The sequence below is a fragment of the Ambystoma mexicanum genome, chromosome 3p (assembly GCF_040938575.1).
Source record: "Ambystoma mexicanum isolate Mex_15411 chromosome 3p, UKY_AmexF1_1, whole genome shotgun sequence".
NCBI lineage: Eukaryota > Metazoa > Chordata > Amphibia > Caudata > Ambystomatidae > Ambystoma > Ambystoma mexicanum.
The window spans coordinates 818,746,056-818,759,751 of record NC_090925.1 but is presented as its reverse complement, the minus strand read 5'-3'; the positions used below and the strand labels follow the sequence as shown (position 1 = coordinate 818,759,751).

The 13,696-nt window shown below is 44.6% G+C and overlaps 1 protein-coding gene across 1 annotated transcript in view; it reads right to left on the bottom strand.

Moving 5' to 3' along the window:
- LOC138580939 (NAD(P)(+)--arginine ADP-ribosyltransferase 2-like) overlaps positions 1 to 13,696 on the bottom strand; it is a 174,304-nt gene that overhangs the window by 91,266 nt on the left and 69,342 nt on the right. The window lies entirely within an intron of this gene.

Here is a 13,696-nt window from a genome sequence, read left to right as displayed (position 1 = left end):
AAAAGGTGCAGACATTTTTCAGGGATTTTCTCCCTGGTATTAGGTCTGCCAGTGATTTCTCCCATGCCCTTGCATCATCACGGGTAGGGAACACCCCTGGCAGATACCCCAGACTGGACATTCATAAAGATTCTGATGACAGCAGAATCATTGTGATTTTGTGGCCTCTCCAGACAGACCCTGTGCCACCCAAGCCATGGTAAAGCTCAGAAAAACCATCTCTAAGGCAATATTTGGTTTATCAAATGGTGGGGAGGGGAGTACATCATCTACCCAGGCCAGCGAGTCTATATGAGAAAGAGGTATTCTTAGCCAGTCCTTTTCCCTGCAATGAGTGAACTCTCCCACAGTATTCCTAAGGAGGAAGATTTCAGGGGAGGTCCATTGCCACCCTAACACAGATACAACCCATGATAACACATTAATGCCCCGAAATGGATACAGGCAAACCATGCAGACAATTGTGTGGATCTGGAAAACTGTCAAACCAGTCAAAAAAGCTTAACAATAATTTCCAGAGCTCCACTAAATCAGAAGGGAGGGATTCATGGGACGATAGACCCAGGAAGTAACTGTAAAGGGACAAACATGCTCTACCTGTGTGAAAGCAGGATATATAGATAGAAGATGGGCAGGGAGTGGCAGAACAGATCAGTGAAAATAAAGATGCCTGTCCCACCTCCTATGAGTGTCCCTGGGATAAGGTGACCACAGCCAATCACAGTGGAACACTCCCCTAAAAGCCTCAGATGCAACCTAGTGCTCTGGAACCCAAGCCAAGGAAGGGGCCAGGATGCTATAAAAGAAGCGCCAAACACAATCAGTTTGTAGTTTGTTGGGGAGAAGGACAGTTGGCATGTGAAGGGAATTGGGGAAGGAGGTGAAGGAGTAGTGTGGAGCAGAGAAGAGGACATTGGAGGAGCATCATATGATGGAGAGATCGTAACATTTTAGTGGGGGAGGAAGTGGAAAATGTGTTTTTGGTGGTTGGAGGGAGAGAAGGATTTAAAATAGGAATATCACCAGGAGACTTGTGGAAGGTAAGAAGGAGGAAAGAATTGAAGGAGGGATTACCATATGAAAGACGGAAGAGTGTGGAGGAGAAGTGTTGAAGGTGGCTTGAAAAGTTGAGGAGGAGATGGGACAGTTATTAGTGGAGGTTGTTGAACTTAATCAGACTGTAGGTGAGTTTATGGAGGACCTTCAGAGTTTCAGGTGGAGGTTGAAATAATGGAAGAAGGGGTTAGCAGAGTCAAGGAAACTGTCAGAAAGTTGTTTGAGGAGATTAGCATGGTGGGAGGAGGTACGCAAATGTAGTATGGCGATAAGAAGGGTGGGACCAGTTGAGGTACCACAGAACTCAAGGGGTTAAGAAGGGACATAGGAAGGCTCTGACAGCCAGCCACACACTTCCCACACAAAACCAGTGAACCTAGGGGGAACAAATGTTTTGGAGCCAAGACCAATGCAGGACTTTATTATGCCTCTGAACTTCAATGTTGGAACCAGTTAGTTTCCAAACCTTGTGTACCATAGGGAAGTACTGATTAGGGGGTACAGCACCTCTTCACACAGGCCCACATGTAGAGACTTGTTAGTTGAAAAAGACGATTGAGATCATATCCTTTTAACCCACCGACCCATACCCCACAGTTTGGCTTTACGTTATTCTGCACAGGTATTGAGATTTTCCATTTTCCCTCACAGCCAGTGGCCTTCATTTGTGCTGCTGAAATAGTAAATACTCTGGAAGTATATCATTGAGTCAGTCTCAGCGGTTGATACTGACACACTGTATATGGTTCTCTCCCATGAGCACCTGCTCATCCATATCCATGTTGAGTTGATCAGCAGGTGATTCCCCAGAGAAAAGTACCAGTAAAAGTGGTGGTAATTCGTTACTGCCACTTTTCCCGCACCGCCAAACTACAGGTTTGCCAGTAGGGGGTTACCAGAGCTGGAGGTAAATCAGGCCCCCACCGGCAAAGAATTGCCGTTATTACTGGCACCGGTATTACCAACTGCTCATTAAATTTTCAGAAGGAAATTTGTTGCTGGAATTGGCACACGTGGGTCTGACATTTAAGCATAGCAGAGAGTCAATCCTTTAATTGATTTGTGACAACATAATAATTAGCGCAGATAAGGATAATTCACCTGCTCTCATCCTGCTTGATCTCGGCCACCTTCTACTTGGTTGATCCTAGTATACTTAGATCACCTTTATTCAGCCTAAGCATTATGGATCTAGCCCTAGAATGGATAATGTTTTTTCCTAACGGGCGCTCATATGGCATTGTTCTCCAATCATATACTTCTGAATCTAAATAGTGCCTTTCTGGTGTTTTCCAAGGATCCTTCCTTTCCTCATTCCCGTTTAGTCGATATTTTTGGACCCCCACTTCAGAAGTCACTCTGCTTTTCTTGGCCTAACTACACTGACGATGCACAACTTATCTTAAGAGCCACAAACATCGACAAAAGCATATTTCAGCTAAACCTGTGGATGACATCCAACCAACTGCTACTTAACCCAGAAAAAACAGAAGCCCTTATGACTGACAACTCTTTCCATCATACATTGTTTACACCTGACCTCAACCATCCAGCTTTTTTCCTTGCCCCCTCCTCTCATATTAAGAACCTGGGTATTATCATAGACTACAATCTACCCAGGGAGTCCCCGGTTATTTCGGTGGCTGAGCAGTCCTTTGGACACCTTAAAATGCTCTTTTCCCTCACTTTCCTTAAACCATATATAGATATTACAGTGATCACCATATCTAGAGTGGACTTTACTAATAGTCTCTACGTGGGTGATCCAGCAAATCTTTTTAATCACAAGATTTCAGAGAGTACAAAATGTGGCAGCATGGCTACTATTGCAGGTAGGACACAGAGAACATATATTTCCAGCCAGCACCTATATTTGTGCATTAGTTCCTGGTGGAGCATTGAGTAGGCTTCTAGATCCTCTGTATCACATCTCAAAGCAATCGATAGGTTAGAAGGTGCACTGCTTCAAGCAAAAGTAAAAGGACACCTTCCCAACAGGTATCTTAGCTCTATTGTACCTGGCCCTGCTAATATCGCCATAATGCAGAAGGCAATTGGGGTGCACCTCCTTTTCGACACTCGCCCCTTGAATATGGAATGCATTGCCTATTCACATCAGAGACATCTCTGAACTTCATGCTTTAAAAAAAGGCAATACATTCTTTGTGTTTCCCATCAATATTGGAATATAAGGACTGTTTTTGATGGGTTTATTATCTCCACAATCGCACCATCAATGATGAGGGAAAAAATTAAATTTTTCTTAATGCGCCCCTAACCTGCTTACATACTGTCCATTGTTCTGCTATACTTTATCCTTTAGTTATTATATATATACATATATGCTAAAGCTGGTTTTCATTCAAGAATTGTAATACTTCTCCACTTATGTGCTCTCTTGTTTCTTTGCATATCAATGTTTTATATGTATAATCTTTACATACTCCAGACTGCAGGGGATAATAATCATATCACCTGACCCTCAGGAATCTTATGGATCAGCCGTTTATATTGGCTTGTCTGTGTGTACGATGCCTGTGAGTGTGTCCTATAATATGCTGACATTTGTCATGAACCATGGACAAAGCCCCTTCTGGTCTTCCTGGACCTGGTCCAGACGGAGAGTGTGCTCCTTGATACTTCCAACATGGCCGTGCCCAGTGCCGTGTTCCGTACTAGCCTGTACGTCGGACACGGCACGTTCTATAAATGGGCCATGCCCCGCGCCTCCGCGCGTTCCAACGCTATCTCTAGGTAGTGTCTCGACGTGTGTGCGCTGCTCGGCGTTACCCTTCCAAGTTCCTGGCCAACTCCCTTATTCTTTCTTCTCTTTTCCCCTGTTTCCAATATCTCTTACCTTTTTTCGATCCTCTTCCTGGACGTCCTGGAACACGCAACTTCCTGGAACTTTGAACGCTCGCGCTGGAGTCAGACGCGACTCGCACGCACTTATACAAGTCCCGGTCCGGCTGGAAGAAGGAGTCCTCTGCGGAACGCACAAGAAGAGAACTCAGGTGAGCCGGGGGGAAACCTTTGACAGATTGAGATGCCAAACGATCAACACTGATACCGCTATGGAGAAAGCGGTCCAGGACCTCATGCGCGGCATGCAGGAGCTAACAACCGAGGTACAGAACTTAAAGGCAGAGAACGCAGCCTTCAAACAATTAGTGCTGTCACGTGACTCTGCCAAGAAAGAAAGCGTGATACTGGGTGGAGTGGTAGACAAATACGATGGCTCGCCAAAATCCTTACGTGGATTTCTGGATTCCTGCTTGGTGCATTTTACATTCAAGCCCTATTATTTTTCAACTTCCAGGGCCAAGGTGGGCTTCATAATCTCCCATCTTACAGGGAATGCGTTATCTTGGGCCACTCCCCTAGTGAACTCTGGAGACGTCCTCCTGGACGATTATGATGCATTTATCCAGGCGCTCAAGTCTATGTTTGACCGCCCCGAACAAGTGTTCAGCGCCCAGGAACGCCTACTTGATTTTCAGCAAGGATCCCAGGATATGCTAACGTTCGTTACCAGATTCAAACAGCTGGTAAAGGAGGCTGATTGGGGCCCTGAAGCGAGTTTCACCTTATTTTGCAGGGGTCTAAATGACGATATCAAGGATGAATTAGCCAGAGTGGCTCGCCCCAGTTCGTTTCAGGCTTTGGTAGATCTAGCCTTACAAATAGACTTTCGTAACCAGGAAAGAAGGGCTGAAAGGAAAAAGGCTAAGACTGCCTTTCAACGAACCCCTCCGGAGTCGACTGTGAAATCCGATCCTGTCTCAACCCCTGATAACGACTCCGAACCAATGCAAATAGGCGCCTTTCGTGGGCCAATTACTCCACAAGAAAGGATGAAAAGAATTCACACCGGCCTGTGTATGTATTGTGCCTCAGACAAGCATCTCGTTAGAGAATGTCCTTTAGCCCCTCAACGGCGTTCGGGAAACGCCAGCTCCCAGCTCTAGATGGAGCGAGGTTTCGGGAGAAAGATGTCTGCTCCACATCAATCACATCCTTGAACTCTCCTGGACAGAATAACCTGGTGGTGCTACAGGCCTTTCTATCGCCCTCCAAGCACAAGACCTATCCCATACTGGCCCTGGTGGACTGTGGAGCTATGGGAATTTTCATTGATCAAGACTGGGTTATCAGACATAAAATACCATATGAGTCACGGAACATTAAACAGCCGGTAGAAGCAATTGATGGGAGACCTCTCTCTTCAGGACCCATAACCCTACAGACAAAAGAGGTCCGTCTCTCCATAAACCACCACCAAGAGCAGATTACATTCGACATCATCAAATCAGCCCATTACCCAATGGTTCTGGGTATGCCCTGGCTTCAAAGACATAATCCGTACATTAATTGGACAGCAGGGTCATTGTTTCTGGGCTCTGAGTTTTGTATGTCCCACTGTTTATCCCTGGATCTCTCCTTAACACCAGCTATTGAACATTCAGGAGAGCAAAAAACCTCACTCATGGTTTCCAACATTGTACAAGTCCCAGAGGTCTACCAAGGATATACTGATGTCTTTTCGACTGCCATAGTCCAGGCTTTACCCCCTCACAGACCCGAAGATTGTGCCATTGAGACAGATCCCTCGGCAGTAATTCCCTTTGGCAGAATGTTTATCCTTTCAGAACCTGAGAAAAAGGCCCTCAGAGAATACCTGGACATCAATTTGGAAAATGGCACCATAAGGCCCTCAAAATCTCCAGCGGGTGCCTCATTGTTCTTCGTTCCAAAGAAGGATTCCAAGGAACTCAGACCCTGCCTCGACTACCGTGGTCTAAATCAATGCACCCTCAAAGATCGGTACCCTCTGCCTCTGATTTCAGATATCCTGGAAGCTGTCAGAGGGGCCGTAATATTCACAAAGTTAGACCTCTGGGATGCCTATCACTTAATCCGTATCCGGGAAGGAGACGAATGGAAGACCGCCTTTAGAACGCCCTTTGGTCACTTTGAATATCTAGTCATGCCCTTTGGATTAGCTAATGCCCCTGCAGTTTTTCAACGTTTCATGGATAGGGTGTTTTCTTTGTCATTGTCTATCTAGACAACATTTTGATTTATTCCAAGGATCCCTTGAAACATGAAGAACATGTCATGGCGGTTCTACAACGGCTCCGTGAAAACAAGCTCTTGGTCAAACCTGAGAAATGTCTTTTTCACGTGACTTCAGTTCATTACCTTGGATTCATCCTCAGCCCAGAAGGAGTTGGAATGGACCCTTCCAAGGTAAAGGCCATACTGGCCTGGCCTGCTCCTACATCGGTGAAACAGGTTCAGTCTTTCTTGGGACTTGCTAACTTTTATCGAAAGTTCATTCCTACCTTTTCTGAGCTCGTCCAACCGATCGTTGCTCTGCTGAAGAAGGATGTTCCCTTCATCTGGTCTTCCTCGCAAGAGAAGGCTTTTCAACGCTTGAAGACAAGATTCACGCAAGCCCCCGTCCCGGCTCAGCCTGACTTAGATCGCCCTTTCATAGTGGAAACGGTTGCCTCCAACCATGCCATAGGAGCAGTCTTGAAACAGCTGCTTGAGGACAAGATGGACCACCCAGTGGCTTACCTCTCTAGAACCCTAACAACCAGCGAAACCCATTACTCCGTCCTGGAAAAGGAGCTGTTGGCAATCCGCCAGGCCTTCACAGAATGGCGACATTTACTCCTGGGTGCTAGATATCCAGTCCAGGTCCGTACGGACCATCGAAATCTACAAATTCTCCAATCTATGGAGTGCAGGAACAGTCGTCAGGCGCGTTGGGTCTACTTCTTCGCCCAGTACCAAATCCCAAATCACTCATGTTCCTGGGTCACAAAACGTGATTGCGGACACCTTGTCCCGACGTCCGGACTATTTAACCACCGAAGATAGGACCTATCCTACAATGTTTCCCAACACAATCTTTATAGCTCAAGCGATCAACCTCTTGGAAGAGATTCGAGCCAAAACCCAGTGCTCTGACCTCTGGAAGGACGTCGCTAGGAAGAATCCCTGGAACTTAAGAATCAAGGAAGGATACTTATTCAAGGACAATGCCTTGATCATTCCCACCCCGAAACTTCAACATAAAATAATAACTCTCTGCCATGATACTTTTCATTCTGGACATCGTGGTGTAACCAACACACTCCGTCTTATACAAAGACAGTTCTGGTGGCCGGAAATGAAATGCAAGGTACAAGAGTACATCAAGACCTGTACTGTCTGCAGTCAGAATAAGCACGACAATAAGAGACCGGCGGGCCTTCTATTGCAACCTACACTGCCAACAAGACCATGGGAATGTATAGCTACAGACTTCATCGTGGAATTACCACCTTCCCGGGGTTACACAACCATCATGGTAACCATAGACTTGTTTACTCATATGGTACATTTCACGCCTCTCTATAAACTTCCTTCCTCTTCAGAGCTCGCAGGAATTTTCCTAGAACACATTTTCCGTCTTCATGGACTCCCTTCCAAGATCATATCGGACCGAGGACCGCAGTATATTTCACAATTCTGGAAACATCTCTGTCGTGTTCTAGGGATTCAACGCGCTCTTTCATCTGGATATCACCCACAGACCAACGGGGCCACAGAACGTGTTAATCAAACCCGGGAGCAATATCTTCGTTGTTTCGCAACCAAGGTACAGGATGATTGGTCCCTCCTTATACCCTTGGCCGAATTTGCCTATAACAATTCAGATCACTCAGCGATCAAGGTTAGCCCCTTCTATTGCAGTCAAGGTTTTCATCCCTCTGTGTTACCTTCAGTTCTACCACATCCAACTCCAGTACCTTCACTTGATTCCTGGATTGAAACTCTCCTCAACAACCACAAGGAAGCCAAGGAACAATTGGGAAAGGCCCAGATTCGCACTAAGCGATATGCTGATTCCAAAAGAAGACCAGCACCCTCCTATTCTATTGGTGACCAGATCTGGTTGTACTCGAAACTATTACCACGACATCTACGCCCTAACAAGTTAGCCCCCCGATATTATGGTCCATTTTCCATAAAAGAAATCATCAATCCTGTTTCTTATCGGCTCAAGCTACCAGACTCCTGGAAGAGAATACATCCAGTTTTTCACACTTCTCTACTCAAACCCTACATCCACTCCACCCGGAAAACCGGCAGACCCAGTCCTGTGATTGTGGATAATCAGCTGGAATATGAAGTATCCAGAATATGTGACTCCAGGTACAAACGGGGTCGGCTTCAATACCTGGTCGAGTGGAAAGGCTATCCTCCTAGCGAGAGAACATGGGAACCACTATCCAACCTAAACACCCCTCGATTGCTGAGAAGATTCCATCTCATACACCCTGGCAAGCCTGGTGGGACAGGGTTTTGGAGGAGGCATGCTGTCATGAACCATGGACATAGCCCCTTCTGGTCTTCCTGGTCCTGGTCCAGACGGAGAGTGTGCTCCTTGATACTTCCAACATGGCCGTGCCCAGTGCCGTGTTCTGTACTACCCTGTACGTCGGACACGGCACGTTCTATAAATGGGCCACGCCCCCGCGCTTCCGCGCATCTCAACGCTATCTCTAGGTAGTGTCTCGATGTGTGTGTGCTGCTCGGCGTTACCCTTTCAAGTTCCTGGCCAACTCCCTTATTCTTTCTTCCCTTTTCCCCTGTTTCCAGTATCTCTTACCTTTCTTCGATCCTCTTCCTGGACGTCCTGGAACACGCGACTTCCTGGAACTTTGAACGCTCGCGCTGGAGTCAGACGCGACTCGCGCGCACTTATACAAGTCCCGGTCCGGCCGGGAGAAGGAGTCCTCCGCGGAACGCCACAAGAAGAGAACTCAGGTGAGCTGGAGGGAAACATTTGACAACATTTTTCTTCCTTTGTCCACTCGCTATTCTCTACTTCCAGTAGAAGAGGTTTTCCGTCAGACGTAAGTTATTCGCTGGGTCTATTTGAATGGGACGCTCCATGTCCGGCACTCAATGCGCTCCTCAGCATCATCAATGCGTTCCTTACAAAAGGATCTTTCCCAGGCTTCCATATCCATTTTAAGTTGACCTCTTTTGAAAAAACCAACCCTAGATCCAGACGACCTGGCCAACTACAGGCCCATTGCAAACCTCCCGTTTATTGACAAAAACTTCGGAAAAAGTAGTTGTTTCACAACTACTTGTCAGAATCGAACAACTCCTCTCTGCTGCATTTGACACTGCTGACCACTGCATCCTTCTCTCCCTCCTTGATGACAGGGTGGGATTCTCTGGCACTGTCCAGAATTGGTTTATCTCTCAGGCAGAGACCCGGCTGTCCATATGAGCTTGTTGCATTCTAACTGACTCCAGGTCCCCTCCGGAGACCCCCAGGGCTCCATATTCTCACCAATCCATTTTAACCTTTACATGGAGCCTCTGGGCCCTCTCATCAAAGATCCCAATATAGCCATTCACCAATACGCAGACAATACTCAGTTGTACATGAGAGTAAATAGCGTGCAGGACATCATTCATCTCTGCGATGACCTAGCTGTCATACAGTCCTGGATGTCGAAAGCCTACCTCAAACTCAACCAATCCAAGACTGAATTCGTCCTCATTGGTCCGCTCGCTAAAAACAACTTGTTCAAAAATGGCTTAATGATATGCACCTAGAATGATTTGATTCACAACTCTCAGACTCAGCAACATCCTTAGGCTTCACCATTGACAGTAATCTGAGAGATTTCATGGTGGAAACACTGGGGGCGTCTCAGTCCGTACGAGACTGCAGTCTCTGCCGTTTTGAAGTGCCAACTGATACTATTTGTAAACCTCTGCCATGATATAGGCTGAGGGGCGAAGTGACGCTGAACCTTTTGGCAGTATATATAAATATCAGTTACCCATCAAAAAGCCTGCTATGATATGATATGATAGGTTATTTATAACGCGCTTAATACCCAGAGGTTCCTAAGCGCGGACCCAGGGATCGAACCTGAGTTGCTCCGTGCCGTCTTGCATCCAAGGCGAGCACGTTGCTGCTGAGCTATCCTCCTGAGACAATGTCGAAATCCACAGGTGGCATAATAGTTTTTTTTAACCATTTTTACAGCATAATATCAGTGGTTCCTTACATGTAACTGCTGTGTTTTTTTCTGAAAATGAACTGCCTTTGAGAAAGGAATACCAGCACCCAATATCAAGAGCAGGATCATTCATAACTTCAAAATAGTTGGCCATTTGATATACCTTACACAAAAAAATATTTAAAGTGAGGGACCAATTATACATTTTAAATTGATAGCATATGATTTTACTGAACCACTTGAAATAATGAACATGATCAGTGAATTGGTTGGTCTCGAAAAAGGTTGGACAATTATCTAGAAGCCCATCAGCTGAAACTTGCTTCAACCAGATTTAAGGTAGGCAGTGTTAAGTGCTCTTTCTATTAATTGAAACTCAAATGTTGGTGTGTGTTCTAGGAAACAAACGTAATGAATATATATTTGTTTAGCAATTATGAAGCATACATTAGGTATGTATTCTTGTGGTGGTCAAAAGAAATGGATTATATGTTTTGTATTCATTGTTGATTGTTTTGATCCAGTTATGTTATTGTCTTGTTAATGTACAACAACTTTGTGGTCATGTTTTATGAATGGTCAAGTATGTGTTGATTGATTGGTGCGTATTAATCGATGTGTTTGTTGACACAAATAAATGATGCAGAAAAATTATTTTTCTATATGTACATTTGTAATATCATGTGAAGAGGTTGTTGACTAACAGTTGTCTTAATCCACTTTACAAATGTTATAATATACTGTCAATGTTAAATTGTGTCCCTTTGGGAACAACCCTTCCTATATGGATTTACTGTGCCCCAGTTTCCACTGGGGGTGATATGAATAAGGGCTGCTAAATCTATTTTGACGTCATGTGTGTTTGCTAGTCAACAAGTCTCATTTTAGGCTACTAAAATCCCTGTCTTCCAGGAGTACCTTAAACTCAGGGTCAAGGAACATGTGCAATGCACCTCAAAACAGACAGTGAATGGTTATCTACAAAAATACACACAGTATTGATAACCCTTACTAATTATACAAACAGAAAGAAGTATAGCCCAAAGCAAAGGGAGAACCAATTTTATATGCCACACAAAGGGTTTGGTATGTTAGAGAAGACATTGCAATACAATCAGTGTACTCTTTTTCCCCAAGGTGAGGTTATTCCACCGAGCAGCAACCTAAGTAGCCTTTCTAGTTTTATCCGCAGACTGGTGTGCAAAGTATATTCCAATACCCTTTATGGGTGCAATCTGAGCAGAGGCCTGGTTCTCAGTATTGTCTACGGTGTTATTACGCAACAGTGCCTTACCTCTCCCATAGGGTGGATAAAGACCCTTAGAAGGAAAGTTATTGCGATGATTCATAAACATGCATGTAATTATATATATACATGGTCTCCACTAAACAAGTCAACACACATATATATAGTCAGCTTATTTTCCTGTTAAGAACTTGCTCATTAGGTTACACAAATCATCCTTAGCTACATATGGATCTTTCCTGGAAGATCTAACTCTAGAGAAACAATTGTTTTGTGAGCAATGTTTTAGCTAAGATTTTTGAAACTTTAAAAGTACATTTAAAAGTTAAGTAACATAACACAACTTAAAATAAATGGAGCATACTGCTCCATAGATGCCATTCTAGAGCAGAGGTCCCAAAGTAATCACTTACTATCATTGAAGTGTACTGGTGAGGAAATAATACCATAACAATATAATTAGTTGAACTCTTACATTCACACAATAAACAAGAAGGAGTCATTTGAAGAAAAAAAACAGTTACTTCAAATGGGCCAGGCAAACTATTCTTATAGGGAATTCAACGCTGAGTATGAAAACGCAAAACATTTTCACTGTACACGTAACGGGCAGCGGTATATTGCATGTATAGCATGGTTTGTATAGATTTTCTTGTCACTTACCAAGTTCTTAAATGTGCTCTCTCATAGGGACCTTTTGTACTTACTGCTCCACAGCCTTAGAGGTCCTAAGGCCTGGTATGTTATGGAAGATCTCTTGACCTATGTGGTATGTGCCATGTATCAAAGGTTCAACTAGTGTCACACCAACTCTGATATTTACATTATGGCTACAGGTGCCTTTCTGTGTGGTGTATGACCTCTTTTATACTTTCCATGTGTTTTTATTAATTTATTCGTACCCTGGATCCACTGCACTCCCTTTCACTTGCATATCTGTCAGTATAGCATCATTAATATATGTCAGACTCGCTTACATAAGGCATTTGGTATATGGTAGTTGAAATGAGTTCACGCAACAGTTTAATTATGCCACATCATCGGCTCCACATGGGCCGCAGCTCGCATTAGTGAATTCACCCTCATGGAGAGGCCATGCACCTATGGATCTTGTTGGACGGTTCTCACTTCCTTCTTCCCTATTCCCTTTCTCCCACTGTGGTTCCCCCACATTCACCTTTTTACACAGCCAATCTTTGAGTCTGTCGCTCCTGATAGTTGCCCTGGAATTCCCAGGTGATATGCTTGGGATTTGCAGCTGGTGCCTTAAAAATGCCACCTGCTAATTCTAGCCTCCACACTTCAAGGGCTTCCTAAGCACATCTTAGGGCCATTGGCCAACTATGCTTGCACTAATTCTTACTACTAATCCCAAGGAACTAGAAACATCTATCACTGGAAGATACTTGTTAGCATGGGATTTCTTATTTTCCCTCTTTGTAGACCAGCAATCTGTCTGATCCCCTTACAACCATTACATACTCACCCTTGCGTAAGTGTATTCAGTCTACCACAATCCCATTGTACCTTTCCAGTTCGTTAGGTCTGTGCAGCCCTATCCCATTCCTGCTTCTCCTTCCCATATTTTGCTCTCCTTTCTTTTGTCTTCTTCCACAAACCACGGTATGATTACCCCAGCCAGGGGCACAGTGTGACACATTCTGAGACAAGATGTAGCGCTGTGAGATCACTGGGGTGGTAATTGGTGCATTATCAAACTACAAAGCATAACAAAACGTATAGTTTATCTAGCTTTTTTACTACAAGGTCACTCTCTGGGTAGACTTCTGCAACCCAGTGCTTTCAATCTTATGATTATCCCAGCCTCCAAAAAGTACTGGAAAGGCAGTTTTGCTTTTTCCATATTGGCCCCACTACTCTGCAACACACTGACATTTGCTATAAAACATGTTTTTCACCATCTTGCTTTTGTGAGAAACCTGAAGGTGTCTCACCCGCAAGTACCCAGGGATCTGTCGTCCAGGTCCAAGGTACTTTCCTTGGCTCCTACAACAAAGCAGCGTCAGAAAAGACAGCACAGCCGGTGAGTCCCAGAGACTGATACCAAAATAGCTTGTGTTTTGAATCAAGACTTTTTATAAAGAGAACAGTGTGAAAGGCTTAGCAGACGAGCAATGCAAACATGATTGGAAACTAACAAGAGTAATTGGACTTTGGGAGGTCAAGCCAAGATACCATAAACAGAGTGGTCCGGCGCCACATGGGCACTCATTTGAAAGTCTCTGTTTGGTATCTAACTGATGCTGAGTGTAAGAAAAGGAAGATTGAGATCGAAGTGGTCATGCAGTGGGTCAAGCTAAATCATGTGCACATTCGAAAGTCTTCGATA